This window comes from Nanorana parkeri, unplaced genomic scaffold (genome assembly GCF_000935625.1).
Source record: "Nanorana parkeri isolate BGI_ZX_2015 unplaced genomic scaffold, ASM93562v1 scaffold1256, whole genome shotgun sequence".
NCBI lineage: Eukaryota > Metazoa > Chordata > Amphibia > Anura > Dicroglossidae > Nanorana > Nanorana parkeri.
Genome location: NW_017307524.1, coordinates 41,982 through 61,551, shown reverse-complemented (window position 1 = coordinate 61,551; position 19,570 = coordinate 41,982).

Here is a 19,570-nt window from a genome sequence, read left to right as displayed (position 1 = left end):
ATATATATATATATATATATATACACACACATATACATATACACACACACACACAATCTTTATTTACAAATATGAAATAAATAATAAAGAATTCACACGATAATATAGACTAGATAAAGAGACACACTACTATGGGGTAGCTGAGTTACCCTCCTCTGTGTGTGAATTTCAGCTTAAGTCATTGAGGTCTGTAAACTGAAGCTTTATTACATCAAAGAAGTCAACTGAGGACCAGTAAGACATGACAAGGAGCCTAAAGCTACACCTGCTGACTGAATACCAGAATAAGGAATATTACCGAATTAAAAAAATAAAATAAATATTTTTTTATCCACACCATAATGCAGAAATGATGTACAAAACCGCTACACATTTCCATTAAAGTAAATGTGATCGGTGTTAAAACCTTGTCATGGTGTATCATTAGTAGTTTGTACAAGTCAGTGGCTGTTCATTATATTTGCAGGCTCTGCTTCCTGGTTGTGCCCTGTTGATCCTCTCACCTCAAATTAGTCATATCAATTGTATACAGGTGAAACTCGAATAATTAGAATATCGTGCAAAAGTAATTGCAGTAAGTGCTGCAAAAGGGGCCCAAACCAAGTACTGAGTACATATGCATGCTTGTACTTTTCAGAGGTCCGATATTGTTCTATGTACAATCCTTGTTTTATTGATTGCATGTAATAATCTACTTTTGTGAGGTTGTGGATTTGGGGTTCTTGGGGTTTTCATGAGCTGTAAGCCATAATCATCACAATGATGACAAATCACGGCTTGAATTATCTTGCTTTGCATGTAATGAGTCTCTCTCATATATTAGTTTCACCTTTTAAGATGCATTAGTGAAATAAATGAACTTTGCACGATATTCTAATTATTCGAGTTTCACCTGTAGATACCCAAAGTTGATATTCATTCCTTTCATCCAAATGTGTTTGCCAAATGCTTTTTCTGCAATTAATAGATATTTAATGACATTAAATATCTACAATATGCCTGGTAGCCAGAACCAAATACTTTAGACCACCTAGGCTTTAATCTAAGTGAGGGAGCCATTTTCATTCTTGGCAAAAAAAAAAAAAGAATGTTCTCGGAATGAAAATCATTATGTGTTTGTGCACACATACACAATCACACACAGACACACAAAGGTTGAACTTGATGGACCTGTGTCTTTATTAAACCTCAAATACTATGCAACTATGTAATTTTGGCATGCAGGCAATATACCCTACCTATTTAAGTGACGTGTGAATTTAAATAGCAGGTCCTCTTTAGAATAGCTGGCCATGGAAAAGATTGGGTAGTCTTAATACCATTTTTTTTTATTCTTGCAAAGGAACAATTGTATTTTCATTAGGGTTTATACTCTGCACATCATTATGTATAAAATTATGTCTAAAATGATGTATCAATTATAAAGCTTTTTAAGTCAACACACTGCTTAATCACTTGAACCAATGTGGCCATCGTGTGCCCAGAATAAAGAAAGGCTAACATTTAGCGTATGACACTTATCTGCTCACAGAAGTCACAATCTGTTTGAGCCGGTTCAGAAAGTCGCACACATGAAAGAGACCTGTGACATTTTCTTCGGTTATCATGCTAATCAGGATTTCCTGTTGCTATCAAATAATTGCCGTCATTAGCTCAAATAATTACACTGTATTAGGTTTCCAGAGCTCAGATTTAATAAGCTCTATATGTCAGAAAACTGAAAATAAAATCTCCATCCTGCAAACATGTAATGACTTCAGGTCATACCTCCTTTTAGTATTATGAAGTTGCGTATACTATACAGATTTATATGTAGAGAGAGATAGAGATGAAGGACTGCTAAACCAAAAAACTGTGCTGTGAATAAATAAATTCCCGTTATTGGTCTTGTATTAACTTACCATCATCTCCTGCTGCAGCTGAAGCAGGAGATGATGGTAAGTTAATACAGCAGCTGAAGTTTCAAATCAGGCTAATAAAGTGTACTTCTGTACAGATATGGAAATTATCTGTACGCAATTGGAAGTTCTGTAGCTAACTAGATCATAAAATGTAGCTCTTTTTCTTACAGCTGGCCAAAGGTATTAAATAATGGTCACATGATGGGTAATTTTTGGCCGGACTGGAGGACAACCTCATTTTTTGCAATAACAGAATTTCTTTTTTCAAACAGGTTTGATCCATCCACTTGGAAGCATGTCTTTTATTGCCAGGTGGTCCCCTTAACATGGATGTTTGCTTCAGCCTTCATTTGTTTTGGTTATCAGCAGTCTCAGATGCTGCTGCACCAATATTCATTGAACGTAGAATTAAATGTTCTAAAGACAAAAACGTCACTCATCAGTGATTTATTTAAAGGTCTGTTAGAGACAAAGTAGAGATAATTAGCAGTAATTAGCAGAAGCAATGCAAGAACGGTCATTATCTGTGCTGAACTGAAACTGCCCACCCACCGCTATACAGTTTAAAAATCTGAATAGGAAGAGGGTCTCTTTCTGGATGAGCTATAACAGGAAAACAGATTTGTACAAAGGTGCATTCTCCTTGTTTACTGAGAGAGGGCTGGGTAAATATAAAAGGTAAAGAAGAGATGCCCTTCCTGTTGCCTAAATTCCTATACTTTGTATAAGTCCTGCCAACAGCTATTCCCTCCTTTCAACTTAAGGCGTCACAGCGTAGCAAATTGTGTTTTTTGTAGAAAGGTTTTTTTTCTCCAGGGTAGCACACATCATTCTGTATAGAGCCAAACTTTATGGGGGCCTAGGTCTCCCAACCTTTTATAGCGGCATACCACATTGTGGGTCTCCCTAGAAATATATGGTTAGCTCCCAAACAGCGTAGGGAGATTACCAGACTCATCAATTAACAGACCCTACAAATATGGGGCGGCCTGACATTCCTCCACAAACTATCATCCTCACTGTCTTGAACTGCTGCCTTGTTTTACACTGCACTGCATTGCTTTGGTTACTCTTTGTGATCCCTGTGAGCCTGGCATCGTCCATTAATTTCAGGGAGTATAAAAGTAATGGTAATCCCAAAATATGCCCAAAAAATCATCTTAAACTCCAAGCTGATGGTGACTATCCTTTCATAGTGATCACCTGACCAAGCAGTATTGCAAAAACACTACCTCATCAAGATGATCACCCTAAACATCCTCTCAGCTTCTCTCAAGACTTCTGCTCTCTAGCTCCCTCATAAACTCCTCCCATGCTCACCTCTAGGACTTCTCTAGAGTCTCTCCCATCCTCGGGAACTCGCTACCCCAACCTGTCAAGCTATCTCCTACTCTGCCTTTATGCGATCCCTGAAAACTCATCTCATCTTTAGTAAAGCCTATTCCACCTCTACCTAACCGCTGAACTATTACTTTCTCAAACAACTCATTCCCACACAGCTACCTCCTCATGTATCACTTGCCCTTCCCTTTTAAATTGTAAGCTCTAACGGGCAGGGCCCTCCTTACTATCCGGTCTTAAATTGTAGTGTAATTGTAATGTCTTCCTTATATTGTAAAGTGCTGTGCAAACTGTTGGCGCTTTATAAATCCTGTATAATATTATTATGAATAATCTGGTGGTTAGGCTTCCCATAGACTTAAAGGCAACTGGACATGAGCTTACAATCTCACCATGCTCAGGCATTCCAGGCAAATGGGGCTATGATCAACACTTATGTTCAGCTCAGCCCAATATTCATAAATCAATCCAGAGGGGAAAGGAGATAAACATCTAGCAGCATGGTTTATCTTGGCGGCAACAGTAAATGTCAGCCTAGGTTTTTCTTCCTGTTCAGGCAGCTGTCCCTCTCAGACAGCAGCGCACTGGATCCGGAACTCTCAAAATTGTTGCTTTATCATCTCATGTAGTGGGCAGCATTACTTCGAAGACACAGTGAGCGATATGGACTGCTACACTGTTCTCATGCACTTTGTAAAACCTTCAGAACACACTTGAGGTCTGTGTCAACAGGCTCCTCCTCGGTTTGCTTCAAGCGGTTTTGCCTTTTCATTTACTTCTATGGGAATGCAAAACCTGCTTTAGGGCTTGTTCACACCATGTACAGTGCGTTTCAGCAACCCGGGCGGCTTCCTGCATTCGAGGGCAGGAGGGGGCACGGCGGTGCATTGAAGTCAATGGCACCACAGCCACCTTCCCACCACTTGCTCCACAGGGTACTTAGGATCCTGCAACTCTAGGTTTACCCACTATAGGCATTAGCAGCCAGTAGGCTCTGAAGTAACCAATCACGAGTGTCAACAATATGAACCTACTTGCTATGGACAAAGGTTCAGCATTGCTTCAGATTTTAGGAAATTAATCTCTAAATACACTGACAAAGGCTCAGAAAGGAGTTGAATATCTGGTGTAATCTGTATGACATGGACATTGCTTTGTCATTATTTGGACTTATTCCATATACAGTGCTGCGGTTATCCAGTAACGTGTGTCTGGTTACTGGCTGTGGGGGTTTGTGCTGCTCTTTTCTGCTTACTGTGGAGGGAACGTCACCAGGCAATCAATTACACTGCACAACAAAGGTTAACAGATGCCGATTGACAACAGCATGTTTTCTTGTTTTCAAACACTATAGTAAATATTGTGTTTGTGGTACAAGGTTACAGACATCACTAACAAATCCGGGACGGATTTATCAATCTTAGGGAAGTATTGTCTCAGCTTCTACTGCCCACAACTCTTATTGAACTGGTATTGTTATTGAGCTTCCATTCTGAAAGATCGGATTTCAGAATCTGATGGGAGGATGTGTAAAGCACGGAAAGTTTTTATTCATTGTGATCCGTGGTCAGGATGAAGACATCCAGTAAATCCAAATAATATTAGAGTGCATTGTGCCCATTTCAGGATTACTTTGATACTATACACACTGGGGGGAATTTATCATAGCAATTGCGAGTGTTTGAACTGGCACGGAATATATTTGCACCATATCTATGTTATTTAACAGACTCCAGGAAAGAAGACTTGTAACTTCAGGCAAAAAGCTTAACTGTCGCTTGTTGAAGAAGTGGTCATGGGGACTTCTTAAGTTGTGATTGTTTTCTTAGGTGATGCTCCAGTTTCATATAGCCCCAGAACAAGTAAAGATGAAAACAGGTGCAAAAACATGCAATTGAATAGTAGTGCAAGCTCTGGTCAAAACAGGTGCAAAACACATGCAGTTGGAAAACTAGAGCAAGCTCAGGTGAAAACAGGGGCACGTGTTAAAAGACAGATTTGCACGTTAAAAAAAAAATGATCCAAGAGGCTAAAACTGTCACAATTGCTTTCATAAATTCCCCCCACTGCATTCCCAAACTTAAAAATTCCAGCTTCAAATGCCATACCTCCCAACTTTCTGAGTTGAGAAAGAGAATGACCTTTAAGCAAAAAGTATGCAAGCAAAGTACACACCTCTGCTACGTCCCCCAAAAATATAAACCACGAAGCAATACACAAAAATGATTGGTTAAACCCACCAGTGCTTTTTTTTTCACTGCAATTTTTTTATACTGCCTTTTCAAAATAACAATTGCAAATATTTAAAGGTTGGATGAAAGGCTTAGTGCAGTATAATAGTTTCCGTAGCTAAATAATACATTTTTATAGAGGTCTGTATACCATGAGGAAAACTGGAGCTGGGAAGGACAAAGGGATTTGGTTCCAAAAGGACAGTTGGGAGCTATGTACTGCCTTACTTAAATGGGGAAAAGGGGGAATGGGTAGAAACAGTGTTTAAAAGGAGAGTGCCACACCCCTGGTTTTATGTTGCAAAAAGAGGGTATTTTGGAGATTGGGGTTTTTTAGGCACTCGAGACAATAGTTTAATATAAAAATTAGAACTTTTATTCAATACATGATTAAAAAGACGAGCTCGTCTTTTTAATCATGTACTGAATAAAAGTTCTAATTTTTATATTAAACTATTGTCTCGAGTGCCTAAAAAACCCCAATCTCCAAAATACCCTCTTTTTGCAGCTATGTACTGCCTGCTAACTCTGCTTGAAGTCTCTGTAGCTATTTAACCATTTAATAACCTGCTCCTGGCTACCACCAGAGGGTGCTGTTGGGAGACAGGAGGCGAACTGCATTGGGTAGAACACCTCACAGTAGTGCCCTTTAGTAATTATAGGGAGCAGCATATTAAAAATCCAAACACGATGCCAACTCACCATCGGTAGACTGCAGGTCAGTGCATGGAAATCTAAAATTACCAGCTATAAAATTAACATACTACTAGGTTTTTTCTAGAGGCTGCAGGGACAAGTGGGAATAATGAGTATATAATGTGGGCATAACCTTTACAACTGATAGCAAGTGACTTTTATAATGCAGGTTTGCAGACATTACATACAGCACAGATGCAGAAAAACCCGTTTCTAATGTGTGGGATGTCTGTGTTCTGCTGGTAGCCTGAACATACTGGCAGTACATTACTTTCTTACCCTGATCTGCAAAAACTTTTCTAAGTTATGCTCAGTTATTTTATTTTTATAAAATGTTTTTCTTTATGCAGTTCATTCTGAAATGGCTGAAAATTGCAATGCTATTATTTTTTTTTCTTAAGTGTATGCTGCTTGTAATTATTCACAAACTTTGTTTATGGCGCAAACTCAGCAACCCCAGCACTGGCTGACCTGGGAGAGCAAGATATTGGTTCCTACAATGAGAAAAAGTGGCAGGTGTAACTGAAAAAAACAACACATACATCTGTGACAGTGTCATATTACAGGCATTGTTGTATTAGGAGAAGGTATTTACAGTGTGTAAAAGTTAGCATAAAATAATAAGACACGTTTACAACCTACGTGGTGGGCGAACACTAGATACACTATGCAGGTAAAGGTAAGCCTTATTTAAATGTAGAAGTTAAAGTGACACTAAACTCAGGAGTTAAATATTAAAAATGCATTCAAGTACGTTAACTATTAACAAAACTGGACCTTATTTGTGTATCATTTGGCTGTAGATCCTCAAATAATCTCTGAATTCTTGCTGACATTGTCCTCGTCTCCAAGCTCACTATGGGCTACAATCCCCTGTTCAGTTTACTAATTTGTATTGAGATTGTAGTCCATCCCAGGAGTGAGCTTGGAGCGGTGACTACTTTACAACACACACAGGGACCATGGGAACAAAAGTAGCCACCTTGCAGAAGGAAGGACAGCGTCAGCACCAATTCAGAGATGATTTGAGCAATACAGCCGAGTGATACAGTTTTTCCCAGAAAATAAGACACTTCTTATATTTTTTGTGGCTCAAAAAAAACACTAGGTCTTATTTTTTTATGTACAACAATCCACACAGTTTCATGTACAACAGTCTACATGTATTCATGTACAAAAGTATGGTGATCAGGGCAATCAGGGGTGCCTTTCCAAGAGCAATTTGCTAATCAATCACTGGCCAGAATGAGCTCGCTTTCACTAACGATTCCTCACAGGCGGAGTGCATTTGGTATCACTCCACCTGTGACAGGAGCCGGCTCTATAGAGGAGGCATTGACTTATGCGGCTCTGCTCCCTCCGCTCCCGCCTCGCTTCCTCTAGCGCTGGCTTCATTGGCACCGCTGATTCTCTCTTGCGGCTCTTCAAGTTCCCCCTAATGCCACCACCGGCCCTGGGAATGGTCACAACTAGGTCTTATTTTCAGGGTAGGTCTTATATTTTAGCAATTCCCAAAAATAGTACTAGGTCTTATTTTCGTGGTAGTTCTTATTTTCAGGGAAACAGGATACACAAATAAGATACATTGTTGTTACTAGTTAGGGTATGTGAATGCATTTTTAAGATTTAACTCCAGAGTTTAGTGTCACTGCTATACATTTAGTTGTTTTGAAAGTGGGAGTAGGAAAGGGTTAACATTTACACCAGGGTTTTTTTTTTTTTATTCCTCTCTGTCCTCACTTCCTATCCCTGTGACACTCATACAAGAAATTGGGGGTGCTGGTGTCACTGGGACACGATGGCTCGGATAGCAATATAAGCATTGTAACAAGTTGTAACCCTTCCCCCCTTACCTAAACTAAATTTTTTGTCTGTTTACCTGTTGGAAAGATCCCTTCTGTCTTGATACGAAGTGAGGGCAAATCTTCCTAGTAGAGACCAGGATGGAAATTAAAAATCTGACAGAAGCTTTAACCTCTACCTGCTAAATCAAGGCTGAGTTGTAAAAGAAGCAAGTTATCTTCAGTAGATAGCCGAATTCAGTTTAGTATGAAACAAGCCTGTCATCATAGATATTAAGAAACACAGTAATGGTTTGTTCAATCCAAGAGTACACGGCACAAGTCACGCCATCCTCACTGTGGAGGTCTTCATCTGGCTGCCGCAGCAATACATCAAAATGACACAGAAGTAGACCAAACGTTGCTTTAAAAATATTATTTGTCTAACCTCTACTGTGCTTTTGACCCTTATGTCAGACAAAAAAACAGGCTGATGACCCCTGGTTTTAGGGTCAGCTGAGAAGCAGTAAAGCTGGCCATACACTTCTGGAATTTGGCCTGAATCTTACCAATTCAGCCAAAATTTCAAGCAGTGTGTGTCCCCGTCGGTACTACAAATGCAATGCAAACAGAGGCACCAGGTAACATAAAATTGCTCACTTCGCTGATAAAGTTCAGCAGTAAGTTCTTTCATATGACAAATGGATTGTAATTCAGTTACCCATTCTCAAGGAGAGGGAGGCGTACTCCACTTCCAGTGTCTTGGTATCACCGCCCTAGCAGCTATTAAAAAGAATCGCAATATGCTTTTGTTTGCTGAAGAGATGGATCCAGGTATAATAGATAAGAGAGACAACTGAGGGGACCTTTCAATATCAGTATCAAACAAGTGATCAAAGCTGTCTAAAATAGTATTCGAAAAAGGGACGAGGAGAGGAGATGACCCCCGGATACGTAACATCGTACCATGGTGAGAAGAGCAACACCAACATACGTCAGGGACTAAAGGATAAATAGAATGGAGCTAGTAGGGCAATAATACCATCTGGAAATAATTTTATAGCTATAGATAACGTGGGAGATAATGCAGAAGATTTAGAAATATCTTCCTCAGAAAAATTACAGCCAATCTCTTTCCCAATCTTTACCGAAAGGAGAAGGAGCAGACGAGCGAGCAGACACTAAGAAACTATAAAGAGTGGAGCTCATACGTCTAGGAGTGTCTTTATGTATTCCAGAATCCTGCTGCACTCCTTAACGGGTATCCCTGTCAGCCTAGGTGCGCAAAGTGACCCCAGATGGCGCTGCAAATACTGAAACTCGTTATGGATGTCACCAGCACACCATACTGAAGTGAAGAACACGTCTGTTTATTGATGCTTGATGTCAAAACAAATAACGTTTCGGTACCACACAGGGTCCCCTTCATCAGGCTTAAAATTACCTAAAGATGTCACCAGTATATCAAGCCTGTCTTTTAGAGATTGTAAGCCCTCAAGGACAGGGCCCTCATTATCATCTTGTCTTGAATTGTATTGTAATGTCTTCCTTATATAGTAAAGCGATGCGCAAACTGTTGGCGCTATATAAATCCTGTATAATAATAATGAAGGGAACCCTGTGTGGCCCCGAAATGTTATTTGTTTTGACATGAAGCGTCAATAAACAGACGTATTCTTCACATCAATATGATGTGGTGGTGACATCTTTAACAAGTAGGAGCGTCTTTAGTCACCGCAAAGTTTCTTGAAAGGGAAGAGATCTCTCTTGGGTTGATCATTCTTTGTGAGAGCTTGGAAAAAATCTCTGAGTTAAAAATATTCCATCCAATTGCCAGCCATTTGTTTCCTGCATTTCAGAAGATCAGGGAAGGTCTTCAGGCAGCCTGATGCCAGAGCCATGTGAATTGGGGAGGTTTGTGACTTCCAAATGAGAAATTGCCTAGAATGAAGGGCTGGGGGAAAATCATTGTATGAGGAAATGGCATGAGACTTAATAAGAGAGTCCCAAACGTTAAGCAATGTAGGAAGGAAAAAGGAAGAGAGCTACAAGCAGGGCGGGCATACAATTTAGTAATTTATTATTACAGAGCTGCATTCATTTTGTGTTAGATCTGGCTAGAGTTCAGCTTTATTACCTACGGTGGAAATTTAGTACAAGTTGTTTGCCCCTCTACAAAAACACAGCTTTATCAGTCGCAGGGAAAACAAACCTATTTATCAAGTTATATACTTTCACATACTGTAGGTAATAATTAACCAACCCACGATTCAAAATGCCTTTAGTCTAGGGACTGGATGCTGTAATAGCAGAAGGCAGCGGACTGTAGCAGTCAGTAATCTTGTCCTACAGGCAAACAATATATTTAACTTATGCAGCAATTTTTGTTTTTCAATCTCCTCTTAAATGGGTTCTAAAGAAGCACTGTCAATGATGCCCCCAGCTACTTACCAAATCCAAAACTCCAGGAATTATCTCTGATAAAGACAGCAGGAGGCAAATGTAAAGTATTAAGTGCACTTACTGTACCTCCGAGCTATCCTCTCCAAGATACAGCTCTTCTAAAATTGTGCCCCGGAGTGCATTGGTTCCCTTAATCAATGCATCTAGTCCATGTGCTCTATACATCTGGTCCCCGGTATTTTGTTATGGAAATGGTCACTGAAATAGAAATCTATGGGGGTGCCATTACCAGCAGTAGACATTAAGCATTGCTCTATGGCACCAGCCACCGTTTGAGAATCTGTATCCTGGAAAGAACAGCATGGATGTAAATGTAACTGAAGTGGACCTGAACTAAAAAATGTAAGATTTGTTAAATTATAGCCTAAGCAGTATCCTGAAAAATGTACCTTTTACTTTGAAATTCTTCAGAAAAATGGCAGCACACGTCCGGTGCTGAGGCCATAACTCCTAACTGTCCTTCATTTAGGAGGGACCGTCGCTCTTTTTCATTACTATTACCATTATTATACAGCATGTATATGGCACCAACAGTTTGAGCAACACTTTACAAACTAAGGCTAGGTTCACACTTGCGTGACCCATGACCACGCAGCAATCATGCACGAAACTGAGCGGATTGGCGAGCGGTCACAGAGTTGCCCACCACAGCGGATCGCGCTGGTGGTGCCATTATTTTCTAATGGCACCCCAGTCACACCGGGCAGATCGCGCGTCTCAAACAAAAACCGTGGAATCCCATTGTTCAGATCTGAACCTAGCTTAAAGGAAAGCTGTGCAATGACAATACAAATTAGGAAAGAGTTACGACGGTCCTGCTCATTAAAGTTTTCAAACTACAAAGTGAGGGGCAAATCCATCCCAACTGTTTCCATAGTTGTCCCTTTTTCTTTGGTCTGATAGACCTGTATAAAAAATTATTATATACAGTAACTACTAAAAGTGTTATATTACACTAAGGGGTTCATTTATAAATGTTCTGCCTGGCATATAGCTGGGTGGATGTTATTCACTTGGCACTAGCACCCCTAGATGAAGCTGATGTGTATAGAAAATTCCTATACTCGTCATTCCTATACATGGAACTTTTATAAATGAACCCCTAAATCTTTCATCTAATCTCTAAATGATTTTATCAATCAGTATAAAGTAACAATTTGGTTAAACCCACAAGTGCTTTTTCACAATCATATTTTGCTTATTTTGCTAAAATGTTATGCATAATAAGTCTTCGTTCACATTACTGGGTACATGGCAGGTGTGTCTACATACTGTGAGTTAAAGGATATCCTTCTTTCTAATCTCAGAAAGTTGGTAACTATGGTCTAGAAACCACTGACCTGTAGCCTAATAGCTGTATATCTACAGTGTGCGATGATCTACATTGCTGCCTCTAACTGGTAGTCTTACGATATTTTGAGTGGGATTTGATGATGTCACTACTGTGCTGCCCACCGTTCTCCTTTCTACAGAGAAAGCTGTATCTGACAACCTGAGTGCAAGAATCTCCCTGCTTCATTCAGTCTATGAATATGGGCTTTCTCCACCTCTCTTGCTGCTTTTTGATCATTACCCCACCAGCCATCAGATCGGCGGTTCTAACATGAGACAGCAAAGTTCTGCCTCCGTCAAGATGGTGACCACCACATGAAGACACTGTGTGAAATTATAAATGGTAAATCTATCATGGGAAAAAGATCAGCTGCAGGGAGCCCCAGGGCAATCAGGACGACCAGTCCTATGCCCTCTGCATGCCTTTTTGAGCATAGCTTCAATAGTTCAGATCCTTTTTAACACTTTACACTGACTTACTACTGACCTTTTAGATATAATACCTGGAGTTCTCCTTACCTACCATAAGGGGATACACATGTGTAAGGAATAACAACCAGTAGATTGAAACACTGTGTTGCACAAAGGTACAACTAAAAGAATGGATCTACATTATATGAATGTTGCACTTTATGAACTTTGTGGCACTTTATTCCTTTTTGAACTTTGTGTATGTATTATTTATTGCACTTTATTATATATGCACAGTGAATTCAAGTTGTACGTAGCACATATAGGATAGAAGGAGTTTAATTAAGATATAAAAGGAGTATAGTCCTTATATATTAGCGCAGTGCACTTTAAAAAACTTAGTTGTACTATCACCTTATGATAATTTAAAAAACAGCTTAGGACAGTGATTAAATAGGAGCGCAGGATTGCATATAAACATCCATAGACCTGGGTCTGTGCAGTCTTAACACACTTTTGGACCTGTGATTGAATAAAAGCGGATAGGAACAATAAAATCACTGTGTACAAGGTAAAGTTTTAGATCAGAAGGGCCGTTACCTTTGCTCTGTGGAGCTATCTTGGTATTTGCACTAATATTCTGCTGGGTCAATCAGTAACCATCTGAATAACATGAATGAAAAGGACAGTGTTTAGTTTAGCGATAGTACTGGCATGGGGGTCATGACTTGTCCTATCAATGACTCACTTCTCCGCAATGTTTTATAGACCAGCAGGATTTTCCTTTTTGTGATTCCAGAATTTTTGATAACATAATTTATGTATCAAACTTTAAATACCTACACCTTTTACCTACCTATTTGTCACACATCAAAAGAAAGGAAAAGGAGGTGTACAGCCTATAAACTCCGGGAAGACAGACTTTCCTTTCACAATCCTCACTAGTAGGGCCCATTCACACCTCTCTGCTTTAGGTATGCTTTAAAGGAGAACTATGAGATGAGTGATTTCCACTCACCTCATAGTTCTAAGCCGACCTGTGACAATGAGACTGTCACAGGTCGGCTCAGTAGATCGGGAGGTGAGGGAACACATACCGGGTTCCCTCACCTCTCGATCCTGTCACGGCTCTCTGCCGTGACAGGGGGAGGGGCTGGATTCCCCTCTCCCCGCTCCGATCTGCCAGCGCTGACTGGCGGAACGGACGGGGGAGGGGGCGGGTACAGCTGGCTCTGCCTCTAGATAGGCAGAGCCAGCTGTCACTCACGCAGCTGGGCGGATGCCATCAGCTACGTAGGGATCCGCTCCAGGTGCGGCGTCTCAGTATACCGCGAGCTGTAGCTCGAGGTATACTGAGCTTAGGGTGACGGGAGGACGCTAGTTTGTGTCCTCCCGTTACCCCAAGGAGAACTATGGGGAAAAACACTGACCCCATAGTTCTCCTTTAAAGAAGTCAGAACACTGGGTTTTTTGCTTAAAATTAACCCTATCCATGGGGCTACTCCCACACTGCAAGGGTTAAGTGCTCCTTTTGGTCCAGGAGCGAAAATAGAGATACACTCACCGGATCCTTGGTCCTGCACCATTGACCACTCGCCCCTCTTCCCTCCCGCCACTCTGGTATGTCTCTCAGCATCCTCACGTCTAATGGACCTGCATTAGACGTGATGATGTCACAGGTTCTTAGACCGCTCGCGTAAGGGTTACTTCGAATAAAACCTGGAGTTCTTCTTTAATGTACCTTAAGGCCTATTTACACCAGATGCATTGGGACATTCCACTTTTTACGGCACAGCCCCATCACACAGACAAGGCCATTGCCTAGGTGCAATGTGGTACAACTGCAGTGCACTGCGCCGTGCCAATTGTCACTTGTGACATTGCAATAAAGTTATTAAAAAAAGTAAACCATGCGATGTGCATCAGCACTGTACCCATCAGCTCACACCAGCAGCCATGCATTCAGCGCAGTTTGCTAGTGTGAATGGGCCTTCAAGTGTATGTAGACCCCAAACAGAGTACAGAAGGGTTAAAACACTTTGGACCGGCTTCCTGATAGTGCTGGGCTATGCCTGCACAATGTGAAAAAGCAATGGAAAAAAATTACCTTTTACTTCGGTCTTGTTTTGCAAAACAAAAGGTAACATATTCCCCAGGAGTCTATCTACAATGGATGACCTCCTTAATATTCTGGCAATATTTTCACTTTTGTCCATCAGATCACCTTACAGCACTTGGTTTCATGTGGGTTGGGGAAAATAACCGCTGCTTATGAAATGAAGTAACAGCAGTGGCGAGTGCAAGATGCAACATGAAGAAAAAAAAGATGAAAAGACCATCGCGGACCCCCACTTGTTACCGCCGCATATCCACTGCCATATTTTACACACAGGGTAATGGAACTCACGGCAAGAAGTTAATGCATTAACCATCACGGTTGCAGAGGCGAGGGGGAAGCTTTGGGTAGATCCTTAGCATCCCACAAATATCATTTCATGCCAGCCAAAACAAACAAGCTGCTGAAATAGAACAGCTTGCATTGGCTACTGACCTCATCCAGCATCACATCAGGATCTTGTGAAGCGTGATTATCTCATTAAAAATTAGATAATGCTCTGGCTAACCCAACTGCAAGACAGACACTGTAAATATACTGCCACACTAAAGCCAGGACAGACACTACATGTAAAATGAACATGTCACTACATCAGAAATATTAATGTTTATTATCTCTCCGGGCAGGAAGCACCATTTTTTCAATTCTTTGCTTTTTTAAGCTGAACTCCAGGTATACATTTTTATACAGTGGCTGATCGTCAGGGCCTGGCACTGAGATAGCTGCGACCCTGGTAGTTCTGCCACTGACTCCAAGCTGTAGAGGGACTACAAACCTCAGCAATACATTATATAGCAATGCAGTATACCATCAGCTATTGAGGAGTACAAATCACAGCAATACATTATACAGCAATGCAGAATACTACCATCAGATATATAGGGCTACAAATCCCAGCAATGCAGAATAAAGCACAAGACAGAAACAGTTTTGCTGCACCATACCTATACATAGCTCACTCTGTGCTGTTGCTCTGTTCCGGGGTGCCGGACAGATGTCTCCGGGCAGAGGGGGAGATTTGCAGAGGGTCTCAGGAAAGGTAGATGTACAGAGGGTCTAAGGACGGGGAGGTGTGTAGAGGGTCTGAGGAGGGGGAGATGTATGGGCCAGCGGTAGCGCTGTAAACATAGGTGCTGTGTAGTTCCCAAGAAAGCTGCTGCAAGGTCCCCAGCAAGCACTCGTACTCATGCAAATGCTCAGCATCGGCAGCTATACCGATACAGGTATCGATGCATCACTAGCTTTAAGCAAAAATAAAAGTAAATGCCTTCAAAAGTATACTCCAGACAAACATGAGAGATCCATTCTAGTCAAAAATGACAACTCAAAACAGAGATACAGCACATATTAGAAGTTCAGACTACCTGCTGTGTAGTTTAGGGTTTCAAGCAGACATTCCTCTACTGTGCCAGTCCATCCCACTCTCTTGCATGCAACCTGGTGATCCTGGACAACACCTGCCGGTAATTCTGGAACACTCTGCTTGCTGTCTTTTATACTGCAGTGCCACAGGCAACTAGAGGCTAGGCCTTAAGCAGATTTTCTATACAAACATCCTGAAGAAGTGGCAAATTCAAGTTACAAGTTTAAATAAATTTCCAAATACAATATCTATCCTGTACAATTATTTCAGACACTATACACCTCCCTTATGGGTATGATTTCTTGTTGGTACCTTTATTTCTAGGGTTTTTTTCATCCCTGATTTTTAATAATATAAAACAAACATTAATAAGGTAAGGGGACTTCCTGACTAACACAGTTACATTTCCTGGATATCATTCCCATTAGCAGTTCACTGAACCTTCTTGTCGCCAGGCTTTGCGCATTATAACTAATCTTTTATCCCCAAGGAACTAAAAAGGGTGCGCATTTTAGTTTTTATAAATGCCTGAAGAACACAGGAAAAGACGCAGTGACAGGTTGATACCCATAATTACTGTAATACCACAATGATCCTAAATTGCTCTATTACAGCAAACGGTGTATTCGTCAACATATGTGACGACTTCACAGATACAGCCACACAAATTAAATTCTCAAACCCCCACATAGAGGGCTAATGACACCAAATGAGAGCCGTCGTAATTCCTCGGTGCTTTGATGAAAAGATGAAACCATGAGAAAAGCAGAAGAGATTTCTACAAGTGAAAATATAATTACAGTCCAATTATAAAATCAAAGCTATATTTTCCTCTGTTTAAACAACAAACAATGCACATGTTCACTTTAGTTATGGAAGTCAAGACTCACAAAGTCCTGAAAGATCTATTTAACCTTATTATTAAAGCAGAACTCCAGGCATCAAAGTAATTGCTTCCCCCGTCCCCTCCCCTACCCCTGTACACTCTTTATCTTAATTTTGTATTTGTAATGTAGCAGTCATGTGACACCTCCAGTTTCATTCTTCCTACTGTGGTATGGTGGTAGACAGGGAGGAGCGGCGATGCAGGAACTACAAATGGTATGGTGTTGGGCAGGGAGCAGCGGTGAGGCAAGGACTACATGTCCCAGAGGTCAGCGCAGTTCAAGCTGCTGTGGACATGGCAGTTTTGCTGTTTGGACCAATGGCAAAGACTACTGGCTGGACAAAGTGCATCGTTACCTAGACTTTTGGTACTGAGAACTACAGGATGGGGGGGCTTAAAATGACAGGATGCGGCTGCTGAGGCTCAGTGTTGTGTAACCAGACGTTCCCACAAAGATATTGCTGGAGGAGAGTAACAAAAGTGCCCCGGCATGCAGAATATGGAGTTGTAGTGCACAGGGAAAAAAAAAAAAGAGGAGTCAGGACACGCTCTGCAGCAAGGAAAGAAAAAAAAAAAAATACATCTAAACTGGAGTTCTGCTTTAATGCCAAACTCTAAGCCAAGAAAAAAAAAAACATTGCAGTTGGGCGCCCACCCCCAACAGAGTTAAATGCTCATTAGGTCTAGGGGGTACAAGAAGATGCTGCTTACTTTATCCACCGTTCCTGGACTGTGGGCAGTCACTCAGCGTCATCACATACACAGCACGGCTATTAACCCTGCATTGTATGTGGAGGCGGCGAGTGTGGGACCATGGCCTGGAGGGGCTTAGAGAGGAGGCTTGGTGGGGTGGCACTACACATGGATGGAGCCTACTGGAACAAGGAATAAGGTAAGCATACTTCAGTGAAGCGCCGTGCCTTTAGTGCTGGGTGAGGCATCCCCCAGCCCACTGAAGCTCCGCCCCATCTAGCGGAAGCTCCACCCCCATCCCCCCAAAGCCCTGCTCGGTAACCAAGCTGTGTGGGGAGGAGGAAGGGAGGAGACTCCCTGTCCCTCACTTGCTCGGCACTGGTGAGACATCGAGATCCTCAGTGTTTTTTTAATTTTTTTTTATTATTGGACAGCTTGGACCAATGGCACTTTGCCAATGGTCCAAACCATCCACAGAGCTCAAGCCACTAACACAGAGTAGAGGCTGTTGCAGCTCTTGCCTCACTTTGTTAGGTTACACAAGCAGTAGGGAAGCCCGCTGCTGTATAACCTAACTTAGCTATGAAAAGTCGGATGCTGCGCCGCCTGCAATTAACAGGCAGCACTCCATCCATGACAGGTTACACAGCGGGGAGGCTTTCCCTGCTGTGTAACTTGTTACAAGCCAATCTGAATGGAGAAAAAGCTGTCAGCTTCCGACATGAAGCGGACAGCTTTTTCCTCCACAATACTAGGTGAGGCTCTGCCTCACCTGCCTCCCCTGATATGACGCTGGTAGTGGGGGGGGGGGGGGGGGGGGGGGGGGTTACACTGCAGGGGTTGTTGTTGTCTTCTGCACAGAGTTGGGCTTTAAAAGAGAAAAAATTACCTACAGAGAACTGCCACTGTGTAATATATAGGCGGTTCAGGAAAGCTAGAAGCAGACATAAGATGAATTACCTGTTACCTGAAGCCTTGAAACTAACCTCCATTTAAAAAGCATGAGCTCATATGAAGGTTTAAAGATAACTTGCATCCAGCTGATGGATAAGAAAAAGATATCATAAATACTGATTTGCTTCTTCTGCACAATAGTCTAAATTCACTGTAATAAGCATGGAAGCAAGAGTGATCTGGTTGAACTGCCCATCAAATATGGAGCGGAAAAAAAATAAATACATCAAGCCCTGGGAGAAAGACAGTTACAGTGAGTCACAGCATGAAAACCTCTATCCTGCAGGACTTGGATCCCATATAAGTGCCCCTTCAAACAGGGTGCATTTTTGCATTTTTGCATTTTTCCTTTTTGTCTCTTCCCCACATAGCATGCATACTTGCCTGTATCCCATGGCTGTAGACTCCCACAGAGCTTACATCCCTCATGCAAAATATCTACTCTGCCCTATCCATGAAGATTCAATGGGACAGTCTCCTGCTTCGGGAGAAATCCCTCAAAGTCTATGAAGATCTATTGCACAGACATGGCCAGCATAGGGAAGATTTTTGCACAAAAAGATATAAAACAACTTTTATAGGCCGTGACAGCAGATATGAGCAAGTACGAACAAAGCCGGCATCCAATGAGCTACCACCTCGGTTCAGGTATTCTGACAGCGGCCCGCAGCAGAATACAAAAGAAACAGTGGGGATCAACTGATGTGAACCATGCCTCACCAAAAGGAGCTCTCTAAAGACAAATTGTCTATTAATGGAGACCATTTAGTACTGTGGCTACTGTTCCTAGAAGTGGGCACCCAGCCAAGATGACTCCCAAGGAAAAATGGAGAATCTATAATGAGGTGAAGAAGAACCTACGAGTAACAGCTAAAGGCTGGAAGACATCATTTGAACTGGCAAACATCCCTGTTCATGAGTCTATCATATGCAAGTCTTTGAACAGGCTGGGTGTGGCTGTCTCCCAGCTGAAGCATGGTAGAAGTTGGGTGATGCAGCAGCACAATGACCCGAAGCGTCAAAGTAACTCCACCACAGGCTGGCTTCAGAAAAAGAAAATGCGCCTTTTGGAGTGGCCCAGTCAGAGCCCAGACCTTAACCCCATAGAGATGGTGTGGAATGACCTCAAGAGAGCCGTTCACACCAGATATCCTGCACATGTATCTAAAATGAAGCAATTTTGTAAAGAGGAATGTTAAAAAATTTCTCCTGAACGTTGTGCAGGTCTGATCCAGAGCTACTGAAAGCGCTTGCTTGAAGTCATTGCTGCCAAAAGAGGTTCGACTAGCTATTAACTGCAATGGTTCACTTACTTTTTCCTCCAGCACTGTGACTGTTTAATGGATGGGGTCAATAAACACACGAGAAATTAGAATAGTTTGTGTGATATCAGCTTAAGCAC